The sequence below is a fragment of the Bufo gargarizans genome, chromosome 1 (assembly GCF_014858855.1).
Source record: "Bufo gargarizans isolate SCDJY-AF-19 chromosome 1, ASM1485885v1, whole genome shotgun sequence".
Classification (NCBI taxonomy): Eukaryota; Metazoa; Chordata; class Amphibia; order Anura; family Bufonidae; genus Bufo; species Bufo gargarizans.
Window position 1 is genome coordinate 742485364 of NC_058080.1, and position 23903 is coordinate 742509266.

The window sequence follows — 23903 nt, forward strand, 5'->3', positions numbered from 1 at the left end:
TTTTGTGGTCCGTAATCACAGTGACGGGGTGGACTGCCCCCTCTAAAAAGTGACGCCACTCCTCAAACGCAATTTTAATAGCTAACAGTTCCCTATTGCCAATATCGTAGTTCTGTTCCGCTGCAGGTAGTTTTTTAGAAAAGAAAGCACAAGGACGCCATTTGCCAGGAGACGGACCCTGAGACAGCACAGCCCCCACTCCCACCTCTGATGCATCGACTTCAACAATAAAAGGCTGAGAGACATCAGGTTGGACTAGTACAGGTGCTGAGGTAAACCTCTCTTTTAGAGAGGAAAAAGCAACTTTAGCGGCGTCAGACCATTTAGAAAAATCAGTCCCCTTCCTAGTCATATCAGTAAGCGGTTTTACAATAAGTGAATAATCTTTAATGAATTTCCTATAGAAATTTGCGAAGCCCAAGAACCGTTGTAGTGCTTTGAGGTTCTCAGGAAGATCCCAATCTAAAATTACCTGGACCTTCCTAGAATCCATACAGAAACCAGAAGCAGATAAAAAATAACCTAGGAATTGTATCTCCTGAACGGCGAAGACACATTTTTCAATCTTAGCATATAATTCATTCGTCCGTAGGACCTGCAGTACTTGTCTGACATGCACCTCATGTGTTTTCAGATCAGACGAATAAATTAAAATATCATCTAGGTATATCACCACAAACCTGCCGATAAGATGACTAAAAATGTCATTAACGAAATGTTGAAAGACGGCAGGAGCATTGGTCAGACCGAAAGGCATAACTAGATTTTCATAATGCCCCTCAGGGGTGTTAAACGCTGTCTTCCACTCATCCCCCCCCCTTAATACGAATCAGATTGTAGGCCCCCCTAAGATCGAGTTTGGAGAACCACCTAGCATCCGCAATCTGATTAAACAGGTCAGGAATGAGAGGAAGAGGGTATGGGTCTCGGATGGTTATCCGATTTAATTCGCGAAAATCTAAGCAAGGACGCAGGCCCCCATCTTTCTTTTTAACGAAGAAAAACCCTGCAGCCACGGGTGAAGAAGAGGGTCTGATGTGTCCCTTAGCCAAGCTCTCGGAGATATAATCTCTCTCTGGACCCGAAAGATTATATAACCTGGTCTTGGGTAATTTTGCGCCGGGAATAAGGTTAACCGGGCAATCATAAGGACGATGAGGTGGTAACTTCTGACAACCCTTTTCAGAAAAAACATCCTCAAAATCCGAAATAAATGTAGGTAGGGTAGTTATGGAGGCGACTAAGCAATTGCTATTTAAGCAATTTTCTCTGCACTGCTCACTCCACTCCAATATCTCCCTGGCCTGCCAATCCACTACTGGATTGTGCGCTACCAACCAGGGAAGACCCAGCACTACCGGAGTGGGAAGCCCCTTCAGAACATAACATGAAAGCATCTCGTTATGGTGGTCCCCTACCCGAAGGTGTAAGTTATGGACAATGTGGGTGAGGTTTCTCTGAGACAGGGGAGCAGAATCAATAGCGAATATGGGAATAGGTCTCTGTAGCGTACAGAGAGACAAACCCATAGTGCGGGCAAAATGGGAATCTATCAAATTTACCCCTGCTCCACTGTCTAGAAAGAAAGAAATAGTCTCCGTCTTATCACCAAAAATAATAACCGCTGGCAACACAAATTGCGATGTACGTATGGAGGAAACGTATACCCCCCGGCTGACATCCTCCACACAGCCTGGGGTTAGTAGTTTTTCCGACGGTCTTTTGTTTCTGAGGAAAGAAGGACAGACATTAATGAAATGGCCCCTCTCCCCACAGAAAAAACAAACCCCACGCCTACGGCGAGCCTCAGGAGGACGGACCTGACGAGTAGTTCCTCCTAGCTGCATAGGCTCGTCTAAGTCCGTACAGACTAACTGCTGCTTGGGAGGGGTTACCAATTTCTCCGGTTCTTTCAACCTGTCCCTAAGGCGTCTCTCTATACGGATAGAAAGGGACATAACCGCATCAAGGGAAAAGGGGGTCTCATATAAAGCAAGCGCATCCTTAACCCTTTCGGATAACCCAGAGCAGAACTGACTCCTGAGAGCCGGGTCGTTCCATTGGGTATCCGTAGCCCACCTACGGAAGTCAGAGCAATACTCCTCTACCGGCCGCTCTCCTTGTAAGAGTCTCCGTAATCTTGATTCAGCCAGTGCGACTCGGTCAGGGTCGTCATATATGAGACCCAAGGCCCCGAAAAACTCATCCACTGACCGAAGAGCCTGGGAATCAGTAGGTAAAGAGAACGCCCAGGACTGCGGGTCCCCCTGCAGCAGGGAAATAACAACCCCCACCCGCTGATCTTCATTACCAGAGGAGTAAGGGCGCAGTTTAAAATATAACTTACAGGCCTCACGGAATTTCAAAAACTTGTCCCTTCCCCCAGAAAATCTGTCAGGGAGAGGGACCTTGGGTTCCGCAACAACCTGGTTACCAGTAGCAACCGCTGGGCTTGCGGTCAGTTGTAATTGCTGCTGTTGCTGGAGGACCGACGCCTTCAATCCTACCACCTCCAAAGACAGGCCATGAAATTGTTTGGACAGAGCAGCAATTTGATCCATACTGGATTCTAAGTAGGTAAAAAAAAATATATTTTTTTTACCTACACAAAATAAGGGCCAGAGATAATGTAATGACCGACGTCACGCACAGGGAGGAAAACAGGGAAAGCCCTGCCCAAGGGAGAGGGAAAGGTGGTGACCCCTAACTCACCTTGCGGCTGGCACCTGACTGCCCTGACGTCCCTAGACGGGTTCCTCACCCGTGCGGCGATCACGTTCCTAAACCCTGGCTTTCCCTGAAATGAGCCCTAGATAGTGAACGGGCCGGTGGGATCGCTAGTCCGCACCACTGCACTAAGAGGGAAACACCAGGGAGAGGACAGACAAATACAGACAAACACATACACCCAGGTGGGCGACCACAGCAGTCCACAAAGGTCCAACAGGGATCCGGAGGGTAGCGTTCTGAAACAACAATCAGAGAACGCAGCAACACAGCTCCAGTGGGTCAGAATAGATGTCCAGGCAGGAAGCTCTTTCTCTGGCAACCAGAGAAGTGTGAGAGAGGAATATAAGGAGGTTTGGGAGTGCTGGACAAGGAACAGCTGAGGAGAAGGAGCTACGGATCCATGAGAGAGCCAAAAGGGTTTGCAAAGCAAACCCAGAAAGCTACCATAAGGAAAACAGCCCTATCTTAAATACAGCGTGCAGCCAACCGCTGCGACTTCCTGACCCCGGGTATAACGGAGTCAGGCGTGGTTCTCGATACCCTCGTGACACGTCCACACTCATCTGGTGATGAGGAATAGTGAGTTGGTGTGGTGATTTCTTTGCTTAAAGGGGATGTGAAGTCATGGGCTTTTTCTCTGCCGACCAGTGAGCAATCTCTCTGATTGGTAGACAAATTTTTCAAAACCTTGGGCCTGATCTATGTTGACCCAGATTGAACCTCCCTGGCTAAAACCAACCTGCGTGGCCTTAGTCAGGGAGACTATTGCTCGGAGTTTAGGAGGCCCGGCTCTCCATATCCAGTTTTGTCAGGGGTTATCTAAAAGGCTGAAGGACTATTTGGCCTTTCATGAAATCCCAGTGTCTCCAGAGGCTTCTATATGCATTGATAGACGCCTGAGAGAGAGAGAGATCTGGGGGCCACCACTCTCAGGACGTTCTATCACATGATGTATTGCCTTCCTCTAACACTTTGGGTGAAGCTACTCCTGGGTTTATGTCTGGGGACGAACCCATGCAATTAGGGGGAGCCACCCCTAGATCCACTGGTAGTAGGAAGGGAGTGTGTTTTATCTGCGGAAAAAAGGGACATTTTATCAGTGTATGTCGAGACATTCAATGGCAAAAATAGAAAAAGGACATTTAAATCTCATCTGACCCTTGGTGGGGTGAGAGGAGAGTCAGAAAATCTGCATTTGTCTTTTACTGGTAGTACCCAATTTCTCCTGACTGCTGAGGTGGAGCTAGAGTCTGAAACTGTGGGGATTGAGGTATTTATTGACAGCGGGGCTGGGGTGAACCTGATTGTTGCTCAGTTCGTCCGTATGCATGGGTTGTCACCGATTCTGCACCTCTTGCTCAGAAGTGTTTGTCTCAAGTGGTGCATGATATAAGATTAAGAGTGGGTGACTTTCATCAATAATTTATCTCGTGTTTTATGTTGGAAGGTCTACCTGCATCGGTGGTTCTGGGTTTACAGTGGCTTAGCAAGCACAATCTAACTATCGATTGGCAAGCTAGGCGGATTCTGGATTGGGGTGATTATTGCATTGACAATTGTCTTAATACATCTTTTTCTGTTGTAACTACCAAGGCTGTACCTTCTTTTATATCTGAGTTTGCTGATGTGTTTTCTGAGAGTGGATGCCAGGATTTACCTCCACATCGGGAGTATGATTGCCCTATCAATCTTATTCCCGGAGCTAAGTTGCCTAAATCTAGGTTGTATAACCTTTCTGAACCTGAAAGACTGGCCATGAGAGAGTATATTGCCGAGAGTTTGAGGAAAGGACACATGCGACCTTCCAAGTCTCTAGTGGCAGCAGGGTTCTTTTTTTGTATTTAAAAAAAAAAGACGGAGGTCTTCGGCCGAGTCTGGATTTCCGTGAACTTAATCGGATTACTATCCGTGATCCTTACCCTCTTCCTTTGATTCCCGATTTGTTTAACCAGATTGTTGGTGCCAAGGTGTTCTCCAAGTTGGACTTAAGGGTGGCATATAAGCTGGTTAGGATCAAGGAAGGGGGTGAATGGAAGACGGCTTTTAATAACTCCTGAGGGGCACTGTGAGAACCTGGTCATGTCTTTCGGGTTGACCAATGCTCCTGTGGTTTTCCATTTTGTGAATTACATCACCTGTTGGGGTAGTTTGTAGTCGTGTATTTGGATGACATTCTAATATATTTTACACACATGGAAACACATCAGAATCATGTGAAACAGGTGTTACAGATCCTAAGAGACAATAAATTGTACGCAAAATTTGTTTTGCTGTACACAAGGTGCAGTTTTTGGCCTGCCTGCTGTCATCTTCAGGTTTTCGAATGGATCCTGAGAAAGTCTGTGCTGTATTGGGCTGAGATCACCCTGAAAATCTGAAGGCTCTTATGATTTTTTTTTTTTGGTTTACCAACTATTACCGAAAATTTATTCCGAATTATTGGACAATAGTAAAACCCTTAACGGACATGACTAAGAAAGGGACATATGTCTCAGTGTGGTCTGATTCGGTGTTGCGGGTCTTTTCTGCGATTAAGGAATGCTTTTCTTCTGCCACTATATTGGTACAGGCGGATGTATCACAACCTTTCATTGTGTAAGTGGACGCGTCCGAGGTGGGGGTAGGAGCAGTTTAATCGTAGGGCCCGCCACTAATACACGGCAAAAAGGGTTTTACAAAATATAACTGCACCGCACAATTGCAAATAAGAAGTACTGTTGAAATAATTCCTTGAAATAAACCCCTCTTAATGGCTGTATCAAACTGCACTTGCACACCAATAACAAGAACGGTTTGCTGGAATTACAGAGCTGTATAATGGCTCTTTGGATCCCCAGTCAGTGCAGCAAGGTGTAATAGGATTGTTCCTATTACCCAGGCTGTATTCTACCCTACTGAACCCTGTTCTACATAAATGCTGTGAAATGATTCCTCCCTATCCTTTCCCTACACCGTGTTTAATCTTTCACTGTACTTTTAAATATTTTTTTTTAGCACAATGAATTTTTTCCTAGCACTGTCCCTAGAGCCTGCTGACATCTCTCCCTGCACAAAGTACGCTGGAAAATGGCAGAATCCAAGATGGCTGAGTCTATTTATAGGGCTGTGACATCACAGGACTGGCTGATGATTAGCTGCATGCATGGCATTATGGGTGATCCTCCCTTCCCAGAGTTCCTTACCCCATGTCCTCACACGTGCAGCAGCTATTTTAGGGAAAAATGCCATTCGTTAACACAAAGCATGAGGAAATTCAGATTCGGTGCGAATCGAGTAAAGCCTGAAATTCGGATCGAATTTCACTTCGTCAGCTTCGATTCGCTCATCTCTACTAATAATGGCTCTGAACTAGGTTGAGAACTGCACCTAGAGGGGCATACAGTCATTGGGCTCTTGGAGTCCCTTGAGAAGTCTCTTTCCTCAAACCTCAAAGACTTTAATGCTATAGAAAATAGTGTCTGACACCACAGACTTGAGGAAACAGTCAGTGTAAGAGCAGACATTATGAAGAGGGTGGCACCAAATAAAACAAACCTTCTTAAAGAAGTGGGAAAGATCATGACATGGACATAAACCTGACCCATCTGTCTGTTGTACTTGTTTGAGGCTCCTTCAACATTGTTGCTGACCAACAGTCAAGGTCTAGCCTTTCCAGGAGAATGGTCTCTGAATCCAGAGATCTTCAAATAAATTGCTCAGTGGAATCAGGTTCAGTGCCAAGATGGAAACATTCCTTTCCCTTTATTAGGCAGACAATCCCTTGGCAGCAGATACCTTGTCCATTCCTTGAAGGTTCAGGCTAGCCTACATTTTTCCTCCAGTTCCCATGATAATTAGGGTATTGATGAAAATCAGGCTAGACCAGACGACAGTAGAGCCGTCATACTGTTCTGGCCAGAGAGGTCCTGGTTCCCAACATGCAGATGAGTCAAGGGTGTTACTGAGACTTCCCCAAGTGTAGACCCTTGATATTTAGGGCACTCAACTCTGCCAATATCTGGAAAGATTGAGTCTAATAGCCTAAAGGTTGCTAGCCTCGATTTCTATCTAGGGGCCACTCTGATGTAGTCATAAAGATCCTACCACACTTTGGGTCTCAATCTACCAAAAGATCATTTTTCCTAACTCATTAAGTTGAGTCAAGAGTATAACTTGGAGACTTTCCCCACTGCAGTTTGTGCGCGTCTAGGACACTGAACTCTGCCAAGACCCGAAGAGGTTCAGTTTGACAGCCTGAAGTTTGACCAGCCTCTTTAACTATCTTGAAGCCTCTTTGAATTAAATCATAAAGACCTTTGCCACATTCTGGTTTTCAATTCATGAAAAGTTTATTGTGATCCCAACTCATTTAAATGAGTCAAGGATGTTTCTGAAGACCCCCCACCCCCAGTGCAAATTGTGTGTGTCTAGAGCACTCGCTCTGCCAGAACCTGTGGAGACTCACCGTACAGCCACTATATCAACCTAATGGGCTCTAAGACATAATCCAGAAGACTTTATCAACCTAAAAAGTCAAAATTTTGCACATTCTGCAAGTTTATCCTTGTCACAATAGTCTTTGATGAAAAGGTTCCTGAAAGGTTTGCCAAGATGTAGCCTTCCATACTCTGAATCTGTGTCACAATAGGACTTGACCTTAGTCCTAAAAGTTTTAAGATCATCTTCCTTTAAACCTCTGGGGGAGGGCCCACATAAATACCTAACCTAAAGAGGTTATTTCCATCTGGCCATGACATCTGCCATAAGAACAGGGAGATCCTAGTCTTGTCATCAGTGGATCAGTACTTCAGATTCCTTCTTACTCCAAAGCATTGTTCTTTAGTAACTATAATCAGGTCTCCTCCTTTCAGTGTCTGTTATGAGCTTTACTATTATGTAGAATATCATCTCCAATCCCTAGATCTTTCCAAATGTCCTGAGATCTATTTAGCCTGTAGTAAAGAGATCAGGAAGGTTGAGAATTTATGACTTCATTTCCAGAAAGAACAATGAGCTCTCCCATGCGCCATAGCTGCCAGGTGCCGGCTGTTTCATACAGCAGACACCAGCAGCTAATGTCCCTGACTGGCGGTAACAATGATCTCAGACTTTTAACCCTTCAGATGCTGTGGTCAAACATGAGGATCAGGAGAGTCGGATGCATTGTGCGGCAGCCTCAGTCCTCCGTAATGAACTGAAGCTGCCGCATGTTAGCTCCTATGCGCCAATGTTGGTGTATGAGAGAAGCAATTAGTTGAATGCTTTTTATAGTTCCCTATGGGAACTATGATATACTGTAAAAAAAAAAAAAAAGTTTACATTTTTTTTTAAATCTAAACGAATCGCCCCTTTCCCCAAAATGGAAAAAAAAATGGAAACTATAAAAAAATACACATCATGGGTATTGTCGCGTCCGAAAGTGCCCATACTTTTAAACTATTAAATATTTTTCAGATATGGCAAATGGCAAAACGGAAAAAAAAATGTTATTATGGTTGATTAGCTTCTTTTTGGTCTCTTCAGTGCCTCCCACAAAAAAAATGAATAAAGTAAAATTTTATTTAATAAATTAAAAAAAATGATAAAACAAATACCCTAGAATGGTATGCATGAAAACTACAGATCATCCCTCAAAAAATGAGCCCTTACACAGCGCCGTACACATAAGTACAAAAAAGGTCACAATATGGCGATGAAAAGGAAAAACTATACATATGTGGTATCACCATAATTGTACTGATCCGGAGAATGTCAGTTTTACCGTATAGAGAACACAGTAAAAAGAAAACATAAAATTGTTGTGTAATTTCATTATTTTTTACAATTTCAACCACATGTAATTTTTTTTCTCACTACATCGTTTGCAATATTAAATGGTGGAGTTAGAAAATGCAACTTGTCCCGCAAAAAACAAGCGCTCATATGGCTATGTAAACGTAAAAAAATAAAAAAAAGTCCTGGAAAGACAGAGGGAAAAACATTAAAATGCAAAAAACCCTCCGGGGCTGAAAGGGTTAACTGTAAGGTTTAAACTATAAGTCAATTACAGAATATATGTCTTCCTAAACAGGATTTATCAGATGTTTTATAGAAGCCGTTATGTGACAGCAATTAGGCTTTTATATCCAAATACACAACCTGAAATAAAAACAATGTCTATGGCCCAGCCATATGGCTTCTCTCTTGTGTGACTTTACTAATGACCCCTAATTATGGCTTTAGAAACAAAAACATTTTTCTCATTCTGAATGCAGCTTCTCTCATGTGTGATTCCTCTTATGTTTTAGAAGACTTGATTTCTCTGAAAAACTTTTTCCACATTCTAAACATGTATATGCTTTCTCTCCAGTGTGACATCTCTCATGTTTAACAAGATTGTATTTCTGTGTAAAACATTTCCCACATTCTAAACATGTATATGCTTTCTCTCCTGTGTGACGTCTTTCATGTATAACAAGATATGATTTCCGTGTAAAACATTTCCCACATTCTGAACATGAATATGGCTTCTCTCCTGTGTGACATCTCTCATGTGTAACAAGACTTGATTTCCGTGTGAAACATTTCCCACATTCTGAACATGAATATGGCTTTTCCCCAGTGTGAATTCTCTCATGTTTGACTAGAGTGGATTTCTGTGTAAAACATTCCCCACATTCTGAACAGGTGTATGGCTTTTCCCCAGTGTGAATTCTCTTATGTTTAACAAGATTGGATTTCTGTGTAAAACATTTCCCACATTCTAAACATGTATACGCTTTCTCTCCTGTGTGACATCTCTCATGTTTAACAAGATTGGATTTCTGTGTAAAACATTTCCCACATTCTAAACATGTATATGCTTTCTCTCCTGTGTGACATCTCTCATGTTTAACAAGATCTGATTTCTGTGTAAAAGATTTCCCACATTCTAAACATGTATTTGGCTTTTCCCCAGTGTGAATTCTCTGATGTTTAAAAAGATTGGATTTCTGAGTAAAACATTTCCCACATTCTAAACATGAATATGGTTTTTCTCCTGTGTGACATCTCTCATGTTTAACAAGATCTGATTTCTGTGTAAAACATTTCTCACATTCTAAACATGTATATGGCTTTTCCCCAGTGTGAATTCTCTTATGTTTAAAAAGATTGGATTTCTGTGTAAAACATTTCCCACATTCTAAACATGAATATGGTTTTTCCCTTGTGTGAATTCTCTCATGTTTAACAAGATTTGAATTCTCTGTAACACATTTCCCACAATTTGAACGTGAATACATTTTCTTTCCTTTGTGACGTCTTCGGTGTGTAGAAAGTCCTGAGCGGTTTGTGGATTCTTTACCACAATGAAACCTTTTAACCCTTTTCTGACTTGTACTTGCGGTAACAATCTGTGATTGGTCAGGAGAAGGTTCCTCACAATTAGGAGGATTATATGACAGATCTGTACTGTGAAGTCCTGGATGTACATTAAGGTTTTCTCCTGAAGAGCACTGCATGATATCTTCATCTTCTGCTTTATAATTTAGTGATAATATAAAGTTTCCCTCAGAATTCTTACTAGGTTTATCTGTGAAGATAAAAAAGTAAATTTGTGTTCTGAGTAGATAAACTTATAAAGCTTTTTATAACTTACTGACAAAGTCCAGGATTCTGGTTTGCATTTGGTCATGACTTTTATTACATAAAGTAAATCATGACTTGATAAAGCTTAATTTTTTGAAAAGCCAGATCATGTCTGGCCCCCAGCCCTGCATTCTACCAACAAATTTTCCCCATAAACTCCAATTGGACATCCCTAATGCAAGTTCACTTAAAAAGATCCGTCGCCAGTTTCTAAAATCTGTACTAAAGGTTTTCAGAACCTTGTTGGATCCATTACACTAACAATTCAGGACATGCCACCAGGTTATTTAATGAATATTTTTTTATTTGTATTTTCATTACACACCTTTAGAGGAGTCTAAAGATTATAATCCAACAGAGGGACTTATGCGTCTACATTAGGAACATACATAGCGCAATAACTCTATTAGGGCTATCTGATTCCTGTTTCTGGTCTACAGCTCCATGATCTTTATTGTAGTTTCATTATGTTCATTCAATTAATTCTTCCTACATTTATACCTTCACTTTAATATATTTTTTCATATATGAGGACATATATTTCATCCTCAGTTATTCTGGTCCATTAGTCAGATGGAATTGTGATCTTCACTGGAATTGTTGGTACCATGTACCAATTTAGTTAACAATAGCTATTTTGGTAAAAGTACCTGGATCAAAGGGCTATTTTTTTATACCCATGTAGACCTCCTATTATTACTAGAGTTGTTGTTTTTACAGTTTTATTAAGGTCAAAGAGTCAATATATACATAGATAAATGCTGTAAAAGAAAAGCCCTCATTTAGGACTGTTGGGCTCACGGTATTGAGCCTATATATCCAGCGAGCTTCACTCTGTAGGAGTTTTTTTTATACAAATTACCCCCTCTCGGTCCTAATTTAATCTTTTCCACCCCCCAGACTAATATTTTCCATGAACATATTCTATATGTCTAGAGACTGACGTGTCCTTGTCAATCTCAATTGTGCTCAAATAGCCAGAAATGTGACGTCTTAATTCCTGTATCGTTTTTCCAACGTATCATTTTGGGCACGGACATGCTGCTATATATATATCGCTCCCTGTGTCTTACAGGTGATAAGCTGTCTTATTTCATAGACCTTGTTGTCACTTGGATTGGTGAATTGTTTAATACGTGGGATAAACTTGCAAAAGGAACAGTCACCAAAAAGTGCCGATCCCCAATATTTTTCTCTGATTTCAACATCCCCATTTTTTGCTTCTTGAAGGAAGCTATGAACCAATTGGTCTCTCAAATTTGGACATCTACAATAAGTAATGCTTGGATTGTATGTCAAGACAGGTCTTAGCTCATTATTCGACTGTAAAATATGCCAATGTTTTTTGAGGATATGATATATCTCCTTATTATAACCGTCAAAAGTAGCAATGCATCTGATGATGTCAGAATCTTTTTTTCGGGGGATCTTCAAATGGTCCTCTCTTCTCGTAGCTCTTGCTCTGTTAAATGCTTCTTTCAAGGGGTGTGTTGGATAGCCCCTATTTTTGAATCTATGAAACAAGTCATCACTTTCCTTTATAAAGGAAATCTCATTGGTACAGTTGCGTCGTGCTCTTAAATATTGGCCAATCGGGAAACCCCTTTTAAGGGGTGGTGGATGCCAGCTTGTCCAGTGCAATTAACTATTCATAGAGGTCATCTTCCTGTATATTTCTGTTTCCAATCTCCCATTTTCTTAATTTTCTAATCTAAGAAACAGATCTCTTTCTCTTGAATTTCATAGGTGTACTTCATTCCAATATCTTTGTTATTTAAAGCTTGGGCAAATTTGTGAAAATGTGCCTGTCCTCCATCCTGTAGGATGAGTATGTTGTCTATATATCTTTCCCAAAAAATAATATGGGGTACATATGATGATATCTCATCCGTGAAAACTAGATGGTGTTCCCACCACCCTAAATAAAGATTTGCATAAGAAGATGGGGCACATAATGTCCCCATCGTGGTCCCAGTGGTCTGTTTGTAGAAGTGCTCCTAAAACAAAAAATAATTGTGCTCCAAAATAAATTCCAACATAGACATAACTAAACCATTGTGTTCCTCAAAGCTAATACTATTTGTGCTTAAATATGATTTAACGGCCCGTAGGCCTAGATGGTGTTGTATATTACTGTATAGTGATTCCACATCCAAGCTTGCCATAAGAGTGTTTGGTGTCAGTACAATATAATTTATCTTGAGAAGATCTTTGGTGTCTTTAATATAGGAAGGTAGGGAGGTGACAAAAGGTCTGAGGATCTGATCCACGTATTCACTTATTTATCCCTTGTGTCAGACTGTTATTTCCAGACACAATAGGTCTCACTGGGATCGGAGTCCTATTCTTATGCACCTTGGGGAGTGCATAGAAGGTTGATATGATTAAGCTCTTGTTAAAAAGGTATTGAAATTCTTCTTTGGTTATAAGATTTTTCTGTTTGGCCTGAAGAAGGAGTTGTTTTAAATCTTCCAGATAACCATTTGTAGGGTTTTCCTTGAGTATTTTGTATGTTTTCCTGTCTGTAAGCAACCTGAATATCATATCAACATAGTCCTCTCTGTGTTTATCACTAGGTTTTATTATGATTGCAGCATTTGTTTTAAGTTCCTCTATGGCTATCTGTTCTTCAGGGCTCAGGTTAGAGATAATATGATCTTTCCTCATTTTTAGTGACTTAATATTTTGTGTCACTAACTGTACAAAAGAGTCTATTTCTCTAAACTGCGCAAAAGATGGAGTCATTCTGGATTTTGGTTTCAAAGATGTAAAAGGTGGATCAGGAATGACCTCTTATCCTTCATTTTCTCTAATCAGGCTTTCCAATATTTCCACTCTTCTTTTTTCATTTTCCAAATTTCTACGTATGTCTGATTCCATTTGTTTGTGTGTTGTGAAGGGCCAACGTCCGTGCAAAAAGGTTTGCATCTTTGATCAACAAAAATGTATCACTTTGTGGTATTGGTAAAAATGACAGTCCTCTACTCAGGAGCTTCCTCTGTGGTATCGTTACTCTATACCTGGATAAAATTACAATTTGAACATAATGAAACTACATTAAAGATTAAGTATAGTTAGGGAATTAAACATCATGGAGCTGTAGACGTCTGCCTAGTAGACCTAAAGCCTACAGTGATCCAAATATTCTGTAAATGTGACTGATTAAACAGTATCTTAATTATACATAAGAATAAATAAACTATACATTGAGAAGGAGAATTCATTTACGCAAAATAATAATTTTGGCCCATATTGTGCCTATTTTGTCAACATTTTTGTTCTACCGATTCTAATTTTCCTTCCTTCTCAGCCTGGAATGAAGGAAATGAAGAAACAAATATATAAAAAGGAGATATCTGGCCCAACTAATAAACATATTTTTTTCACTGGAAAAAGATATTGATAAAAATAGAATAAATAAACTATGATTGATGTGAGGTATAGATAGAGACTCTGAGAAAAACTTTTTAAGTCCCAAGACATGCACAGTAGCGCACGGGGACGCACGTAACAGAGAAGGAGATTTCCACTACCTCCGCAAACTCCGAAGGAATACTGAAGGAAGTGCAGACTGAGAGCCTATCATACCTCACCAAGGTAAGATTCTGGATCGTATTGGCTGCCCCCATTGCCATTAACACGAGTAGGCTTGAGACACTGGTTGAACGAAATGGATGATCCCGCCCCTAATCCTTAAAGAACCCTATGATTAAACACTCGTGTTCGCGGGAGCTCCATCACCCCTGAAGACGACACGTTAGGTGGCGAAACATGTTGGGGGAGCTGCGATTAGGGTTTTAAACTAAAGAGGCCATATGTGGATGCAGCAGTGTATGCAATAGCAATACGGAGTATACTGCAGGAACTCCAATAGTTGTGTATAGGCTAGAATACTACAGAGGTAGGGAAAGTTAGGATTAGGGTTATATAGGGATACTAATACTATAAATCAGTGACAGTGACCCTTAGTGACATCCTACAACAGACCCTAATTACAATTACTTGGAGAGAGAGAGTCCTACTGTGACCAAGTGACAAGCTTGTCAGAACTATTGGGCATAAAAGGAATCCATCTTATAAAGTTCTATACAGATTACAATATGGACTGATATATATGTGCTGTATGGGAGCCATTTTGTCTGGTTTTGAAAGGGCAGGAGGAGTTCAAAATCTTTTGATTTCCAATAGCTAACTCCCAGATTAAGTATCTGTGTAGACATGTTAGTATAGTCTACTATTGTGTGAGAGGCTTAGACAGATACAATGAAATGCATTTACTCAGATAAGACAATGGAGTAGAGATGGGCTGAGTTTTAGTTTATCTTCAGTGAATAGAAAGAGAGCGATTCACATCATTAGATGTTATATCCTCCATGTTATTATGTTAATATATAGAAAGTAAAGTATAATCATATAAGTGCCTTATATATATATTTCTTCTAAGAGTCTCAATGTGTACGTGAAAGAATTACTTCCGTCTCAGGAAACTTTTTCTTGGGATGTAGACACAGGTGATTATAAGCATATAGTGTGTCTTCACTCTAAGGCAATAGACCAAAGTATCACCAGAAATGGGTTTATCCCAATGAACGGAAAAGGGACTTTATAGTATTTGTCTTAATTAAATGGGTTTAGTCCTGGATTTAGAAATAGAATGGATGTCTGGTGGAGTGGTATACTAAGGTGTCTGTGTGAATAGAGGGCTCATTCTTGATACACATTTATTATGCTTATTTGCTTCTATTGTTAGGAAATGTTGTCCCAAAGTTTAGATTAAAAGTCAATCTTGTTTTTCTCTCTTTTTAGGAGAATATAAGAATGAGCTGTAAATTTACTCATAGATCTCCACTGCCATCTAGTGGTAGAGTAAATAAAGACATGTGTTGCGAAATAGGTGGGGGAGTGACAGATGATGTCACTGATTATTGATTAACCTGACCAAGCCCCGTCCTAAGGGGGATAAAAAGGCAGTTTGGGGAATCATCACTTCGGGGGATCTTCCAGATCATCTCATTGAGGCCATCCATCCTATTTGATCCACCTACCTGAGGAAGCCATCTGACTAGAAATCCAGCTAATAGAGGCATCTATCTTGAAAATTCTTTCCAGCCAATTACCATACCCAGAGAGGAGATAGGACTCCACTGAATTATAGTCCTGAATATTGCAACTGATTTCTGCTAGCCGATACCCTGGTATAGTATAAACTTACCTATCTTTTATAGGAGAATATAATATATATTCAATTAACCATACTTTGTGTATAGAATCTGTCTCGGAATAAGGCTAGGCTGTAACTGCAGTATCATCCTAACTTTTCCAAATACAAGGAGATTTATAGACTGTTGAGAGAACACAGTATAATCTCCAAGGAACTGAGTTCAGTTCTAGGCCGGTATGGTTAATTATGTATATATATCTGTATAGATAAAAGATGAAATATGGTATAAACCAGATTTGGGTTTAGTCTGATATCTGTCGGCTGAGAGAAATCAGGTATTAAATTGCTTTAAATATAATTGGAGGTATTGTCATAATAAGGCATTGTAGTGGATATATATATATATATATATATATATATATATACATACATACATACAGTACAGAGCAAAAGTTTGGACACACCTTCTCATTCAATGAGTTTTCTTTATTTTCATGACTATGAAAATTGTAGATTCACACTGAAGGCATCAAAACTATGAATTAACGCATGTGGAATTATATACATAACAAAAAAGTGTGAAACAACTGAAAATATGTCATATTCTAGATTCTTCAAAGTAGCCACCTTTTGCTTTGATTACTGCTTTGCACACTCTTGGCATTCTCTTGATGAGCTTCAAGAGGTCGTCACCTGAAATGGTCTTCACTTCACAGGTGTGCCCTGTCAGGTTTAATAAGTGGGATTTCTTGCCTTATAAATGGGGTTGGGGCCATCAGTTGCGTTGTGGAGAAGTCAGGTGGATACACAGCTGATAGTCCTACCGAATAGACTGTTAGAATTTGTATTATGGCAAGAAAAAAGCAGCTAAGTAAAGAAAAACGAGTGGCCATCATTACTTTAAGAAATGAAGGTCAGTCAGTCTGAAAAATTGGGAAAACTTTGAAAGTGTCCCCAAGTGCAGTCACAAAAACCATCAAGAGCTACAAAGAAACTGGCTCACATGCGGACCACCCCAGGAAAGGAAGACCAAGAGTCACCTCTGCTGCGGAGGATAAGTTCATCTGAGTCACCAGCCTGAGAAAATCGCAGGTTAACAGCAGCTCAGATTAGAGACCAGGTCAATGCCACACAGAGTTCTAGCAGCAGACACATCTCTAGAACAACTGTTAAGAGGAGACTGTGTGAATCAGGCCTTCATGGTAGAATATCTGCTAGGAAACCACTGCTAAGGACAGGCAACAAGCAGAAGAGACTTGTTTGGGCTAAAGAACACAAGGAATGGACATTAGACCAGTGGAAAACTGTGCTTTGGTCTGAGGAGTCCAAATTTGAGATCTTTGGTTCCAACCACCGTGTCTTTGTGCGACGCAGAAAAGGTGAACGGATGGACTCTACATGCCTGGTTCCCACCGTGAAGCATGGAGGAGGAGGTGTGATGGTGTGGGGGGGCTTTGCTGGTGACACTGTTGGGGATTTATTCAAAATTTAAGGCATACTGAACCAGCATGGCTACCACAGCATCTTGCAGCGGCATGCTATTCCATCCGGTTTGCGTTTAGTTGGACCATCATTTATTTTTCAACAGGACAATGACCCCAAACACACCTCCAGGCTGTGTAAGGGCTATTTGACCATGAAGGAGAGTGATGGGGTGCTGCGCCAGATGACCTGGCCTCCACAGTCACCGGACCTGAACCCAATCGAGATGGTTTGGGGTGAGCTGGACTGCAGAGTGAAGGCAAAAGGGCCAACAAGTGCTAAGCATCTCTGGGAACTCCTTCAAGACTGTTGGAAGACCATTTCAGGTGACTACCTCTTGAAGCTCATCAAGAGAATGCCAAGAGCGTGCAAAGCAGTAATCAAAGCAAAAGGTGGCTACTTTGAAGAACCTAGAATATGACATATTTTCAGTTGTTTCACACTTTTTTGTTATGTATATAATTCCACATGAGTTAATTCATAGTTTTGATGCCTTCAGTGTGAATCTACAATTTTCATATTCATGAAAATAAAGAAAACTCTTTGAATGAGAAGGTGTGTCCAAACTTTTGGTCTGTACTGTGTGTATATATATATATATATATATATATATATATATGCTCTAGATTACCTGGGCTAAAAATTTGCATATCATTGATTGTATTTCAATTGTCACCAATATTCTTATATATATTAGTTTGCACCGTATTATTATTATTTAATAAATATATATTTTGATTTACCACCGCCTTCTTTTTGACGTCTGACTTAGCGCAGATCACGAGCTCTCTTTAGCTTGGTATTTATGATAATAGATTAGAATCTCCTTCATTACAGATTCTAATTTATTTACATAAATAATATAGACTGTTTATCGGAGACAGCACAAACATTCCGACAAGTTACAGTAACATACTAGCTTAATGTGAGCAATAATTTATATCAACTTATGTTAACCCTCTCTCCACAGTAACTGAGGGATATGAAGTGAATATCGCACAGAGATTTCCCACCTACTGATTATATGTGGAGAATCTTCAGAAGATTACTAACCACACAGTTACGTCTCATGACCACTTTATTTTAATTAAAACATTGTTAAGTTGTTTCTTCTAAGAAAAATAATAAATGTTATGTTTTAAAAATTAAAAAGACCAGAAACAGGAATCAGATCGCACTAATAGAGTTATTGCACTATGTATCATGAATGACTCCTGGGTCCAATGTGGGCATTTTGATTGTTACATTAGGAAGAGACCTAAATTTAAAAGGCTGGTGCTCCTCCATTACATGTCACTGCACACACGTGTATACACTGCACATGACGGCCCTTACCCTGTGATATAAGAGGCTGGAGCTCCTCCATTACATGTCACTGCACACACGTGTATACACTGCACATGGCGGCTCTTACCCTGTGATATAAGAGGCTGGTGCTCCTCCATTACATGTCACTGCACACACGTGTATACACTGCACATGACGGCCCTTACCTTGTGATATAAGAGGCTGGTGCTCCTCCATTACATGTCACTGCACACACGTGTATACACTGCACATGACGGCTCTTACCTTGTGATATAACAGGCTGGAGCTCCTCCATTACATGTCACTGCACACACGTGTATACACTGCACATGACGGCTCTTACCTTGTGATAGAAGAGGCTGGTGCTCCTCCATTACATATCACTGCACACACGTGTATACACTGCACATGACGGCTCTTACCTTGTGATATAAGAGGCTGGTGCTCCTCCATTACATGTCACTGCACACAAGTGTATACACTGCACATGACAGGTCTTACCCTGTGATATAAGAGGCTGGTGCTCCTCCATTACATGTCACTGCACACACGTGTATACACTGCACATGACGGGTCTTACCTTGTGATATAAGAGGCTGGTGCTCCTCCATTACATGTCACTGCACACACGTGTATACACTGCACATGACGGCTCTTACCCTGTGATATAAGAGGCTGGTGCTCCTCCATTACATGTCACTGCACACACGTGTATACACTGCACATGACGGCTCTTACCTTGTGATATAAGAGGCTGGTGCTCCTTCATTACATGTCACTGCACACACGTGTATACACTGCACATGACGGCTCTTACCCTGTGATATAAGAGGCTGGTGCTCCTCCATCATGGCCTCCTTGTACAGATCCTTGTGTCCTTCTATATACTCCCACTCCTCCATGGAGAAATAGACAGTGACGTCCTGACACCTTATAGGAACCTGACAACACAATGACATCGTCATCACCCAGACCCCTCCAGTGCTGTTACTGGAGAATTTCCCAGCATTCCCAGCAGTGTCACCTCTCCAGTCAGCAGCTCCATCATCTTGTGGGTGAGTTCTAGGATCTTCTGCTCATGTATCAGGGGGTGAGGGGGAGGCTCTGTGATGGGGTGAGGGGTCCTGCTCTGCCCTCCTGACTCCTGGAGATGGATGATGGGAGTCACACAGTCCCCCGATGTCTTCTTCACTATTGTGTACTCCTGTGGATGGAGAGAGACACTTAGGGAATAAACCCCCGATGTCTGAATTGTTACAGAATACAATTAAGAGGAGAGAAATCTAGAAAAGTTTACCTCTCCGCTCAGCAGGGAGATGATCTCCAAGGTGAGGTCTAATATTCTTCTGCTGATCTCCTTCCTGTCCATCCTTGGTGGTCATTCAGGAGAAGAGGAGAGAACTGGAGCAGCTGGAGGCTTCTAGTACTGCAGGCGCCTTTATGAGAAGAGAAGAGGAAATCATCTAGGGGACAAGACCAGGTGTCACCTCCAGAACCGCCCTTCCTGAGCCTGGAGGGGCCCTGCTTCTCAGAGCCCCCACCACATGGATTCCAGGGGCCCCAACATGGAGATCTCTGGTGGCTCCACAGGAGATAAATGTCTGATAGATGCAGGTCCCACCTCTGGGCTGTGCTCAGAACTCCTAGAGAAGAGACTGGAGAGAGCTGAGCTCAGGCTGGGCCCCCGCTCCATTCATTCTCCTCCTGGATGCAGGGGCCCCTCACCAGGACAGTCAGGGGCCAGCGAATGATGACAACCCCCACTATCCCCACTACTCCTCCCCCATCATACTAAGCTGAGGAGCGGAGAAGGATTCCTTGTGTGTAATGGAGGAGAATCTCCAGAGGTGACATGTCTGAGCTCTCCACCACACTGTCTCCTCACAGCTCATCTTACCTGCAGGCTGGAGGAATGGCTGATACCAGAGAGAACAAGAGCCCTGACTACCGACCAGGACCTGCCCAGTATCTGCTGCACTGCCAGAGCTGAAGGACCTGGGGTGACGTCACCGTCATGTGATCAGTGCAGGGGGTGGAGCTTAGCAGTGGGTGGTTCCCAGCAATGCAGAGAAGAGGTGGTAAAGGACCTGTGATGATGTGAACATCATGTGATCAGAGTAGGGGCGGAGTTTTGTAGTGTAAAGGAAAAAAGCTGAAGGACCTGTGAATATGTCATTATTGTGTGATCAGTGCAGGGGGCGGGGCTCTGTATTGACATGGATGAGAGGACTGTAATGATGATCATGTGACATGAGGGGGCGGAGCTTTGCATTGAGAAACAATGCTGGGAGTTGTAGTTCTCTCCTCTGATATCCTGTAATAACACCCTGGATATGCTGGGACTTGTAGTTCTCTCCTCTAATGCTCTAGCTGTGGTGAATTCAGCCGACTTCTGGGACGTGTAGTTCAGTTTCGGGAGGAGAATGTTGTCCTTCCTGGTGCTGACCTCAAACCCGAGACAGAAGTCTTCTGCAGACATCTGAGTTCAGGGCGGCAGGATGGTTGGAAGCTTCTATCCCCTGATGACAGAGGTCACCCGTTCCTCTTATGTAGACGACCTCCCACCCCGAGATCAGAGGCCTTGTGCCGTCAGATGACAATGCTATGTGGGGGTTTCTGGCCTTTTCAGTAGAAGACATTGAGGAGACCACGATGGTGTGTAACGTCAGGTCTCATCTAGTCTGCAGCGGCATCAGATGCCCCAAAGAGGCGCTCACTAGGAACGGGCGGAGATTCCCCCAGAAGACTAGGGTAAGTAACGGGAATAGTGGCGGGATGTTTGGTCCACGCCGCTCTCACACTCCGCCCATTTATAACAAAATGGTGGACAAGACCAAACAACGAGCTACTTGTGCAAATGAGACGTGACTTTACGGCTCCAGAATTCAGGCTCCGGGGCTTCATAAATCACCCAGTTGTCTTTAACCCCATAAGGACCAGGCCGTTTTTTGCAAATCTGACCAGTGTCACTTTATGTGGTAATATCTTTAAAACGCTTTTACTTATCCAGGCCGTTCTGAAACTGTTTTCTTGTCACATGTTGTACTTCATGACACTGGTAAAATTGAGTAAAAAAAATGTAATTTAAATTAATAAAAAAATAAATATTTACCCAACAATTAAAAAAATTAGCAAATTAGCAAATTTCAATTTCTCTACTTTTATAATAGCTAGTAATACCTCAAAATATAGTTATTACTTTACATTCCCCGTATGTCTACTTCATGTTTGGATCATTTTGTGAATGCATTTTATTTTTTGGAGTCGTTAGAAGGCTTAGAGGTCCCCAAAATTCTGTAAATTTCCAAAACACACTTTTTAAGGACCAGTTCAGGTCAGAAGTCACTTTGTGAGGCTTACATAATAGAAACCACCCAAAAATGACCCTATTTAAGAAACTACACCCCTCGAGGTATTAAAAACTGATTTAACAAACTTTGTTAACTCTTTAGGTGTTCCACAAGAATTCATGGAAAATTAAGAAGAAATTTCAGAATTTCACCTTTTTGGCAAATTTTACAATTTAATCCATTTTTACAGTAACAAAGCAAGGGTTAACAGCCAAACAAAACTCTATATTTATTGCCCTAATACTTTAGTTTACAGAAACACCCCATATGTGGTCGTAAACTGCTGTACGGGCACACGGCAGGGCGCAGAAGGAAAGGAATGCCATACGGTTTTTTGGAAGGCAGATTTTGCTGGACTGGTTTTTTGACACCATGTCCCATTTGAAGTCCCCCTGATGCACCCCTAGAGTAGAAACTCCAAAACAGTTACTCCATTTTGGAAACTACGGGATAGGGTGGAGGTTTTGTTGGTACTATTTCAGGGCACATATGATTTTTGGTTGCTTTATATTACACTTTTTGTGAGGAAAGGTAACAAAACAAAAAAGCAGTTTTGGCACCGTTTTATTTTTTGTTATTTACAGCTTTCATCTGACAGGTTAGATCAGGCATCCTCAAACTGCGGCCCTCCAGCTGTTGTAAAACTACAACTCCCAGAATGCCCTGCTGTAGGCTGATACCTGTAGGCTGTTCGGGCATGCTGGGAGTTGTAGTTTTGCAACAGTTGGAGGGCCGCAGTTTGAGGATGCCCGAGTTAGATCATGTGGTATTTTTATAGAGCAGGTAGTTACGGACGTGACTCTACCAAATATGTACACTTTTTATTTACTTAAGTTTTACACAATAATATCATTTTTGAAACAAACAAAAAAGATGTTTTAGTGTCTCGCTATTCTGAGAGCCATATATATATATATTTTGGGTGGTTGTCTTATGTAGTGGCTAATTTTTTGTGGAATGAGTTGACGGTTAGATTGGTACTATTTTGCTGGGCAAATGCCTTTTTGATCGCTTGGTGTTGTACTTTTAGTGATGGAAGGTGACAAAAAATGTTAGGTCATGTGAGGGGTTAGGTCATGTGATATTTTTATAGAGCCGGTCGATACGGACGCGGTGATACCTAATATGTCTACTTTTCTTATTTTCCCAATTTTTTACAATTGTTTTTGACTTTATTTTGGAAAAAGGAATTTTTTTTTTCTTGAAACTTAAAAAAAAATTGTAAAACTTTATTTCTTAAACTTTTTTTTTTTCACTTTTTTATTTTATCCCACTCTGGGACTTAAACTTTTGGGGGTCTGATCCCCTTTACAATGCATCACAATACTTCTATATTGTAAGTGTAATGCAGGGGGCTGGATCTCACAGGCTGTCACGGAAGGCAGCCATGATGCCTAAGGAAAGATCGGGCTGCCTTCCCTGCCATCGAATCCCCGTCACAGCAGCGTGGGGACCCGATGGCTGCTTCCTCTATGCACGGACATCGCACGTGCCACTGTCTGCGCTGACCACGGCACATCAAGGGTTAATACGCCAGCATCGGTGATTTCACCGATGGCGGTGCATGCAGCAGTGGTCTGGCTATCAGTGACTGCCGGACCCCTGCCGCTGATTGGGCGGGCGCTTCTCCTGCACCTGCCTGATCATCGCGCCGTACATATACAGCGCTGGTCCTTAAGTCACCAACATCTGCGCCCCACATGTACGGCGCAGGTCCGTAAGGGGTTAAGGAAGTACTAATGCTGAGAGCTGGAGCACATACCCTATAGAAGGGACGTAAAAAAAACTGTTGATTATTGGCTGCAGCAGACGTCTTGAAGGATTCTCTCTAAGAAAAGAAACCGCATAATGGTGGTCTCTCTGGCAGGGTGGCGAGATATCCGACCCTCAATTTGATTTCGAAGGTTTGCCATAAGTGTCGGGAATTGCTGTCGTTTCGGGGCTTTACTCAGGTCACTCCTCTATGGAGAAATCCTCAATTGCCTGAACTGGGAACGGAAGGGTGTGAGGTTTCTATACCAGCTGCAAAGAGAAGCTGTGCTTAAATCATTTGAGCAACTCAGGAATGGGTTTGCCCTCCCTCATACGGCCTCTTATCAATTTGTGCAATGAAGACACGCATTCCAAGCTCAGACAAGGTCTGTGTCGCTTACCTATACGACAGTCCCAGTGTTGCAACAAATTCTCACATGTGTCTCCTCAAGCGGACTAATATCATCCATATATAGGAACCTGTTTGTGAAATCTGCGAAGCAAGATTCTCTGGGGGTGAAGCAAAAATGGGA

General features: G+C 41.8%; 1 protein-coding gene and 1 pseudogene across 1 annotated transcript in view; one reads left to right on the plus strand and one right to left on the minus strand.

Moving 5' to 3' along the window:
- The window catches only part of LOC122924957, a 291897-nt pseudogene that overhangs the window by 246795 nt on the left and 21199 nt on the right, over positions 1–23903 (minus strand).
- Positions 1–23903, plus strand: part of LOC122924959 (gastrula zinc finger protein XlCGF26.1-like) — a 125386-nt gene that overhangs the window by 49231 nt on the left and 52252 nt on the right. The window lies entirely within an intron of this gene.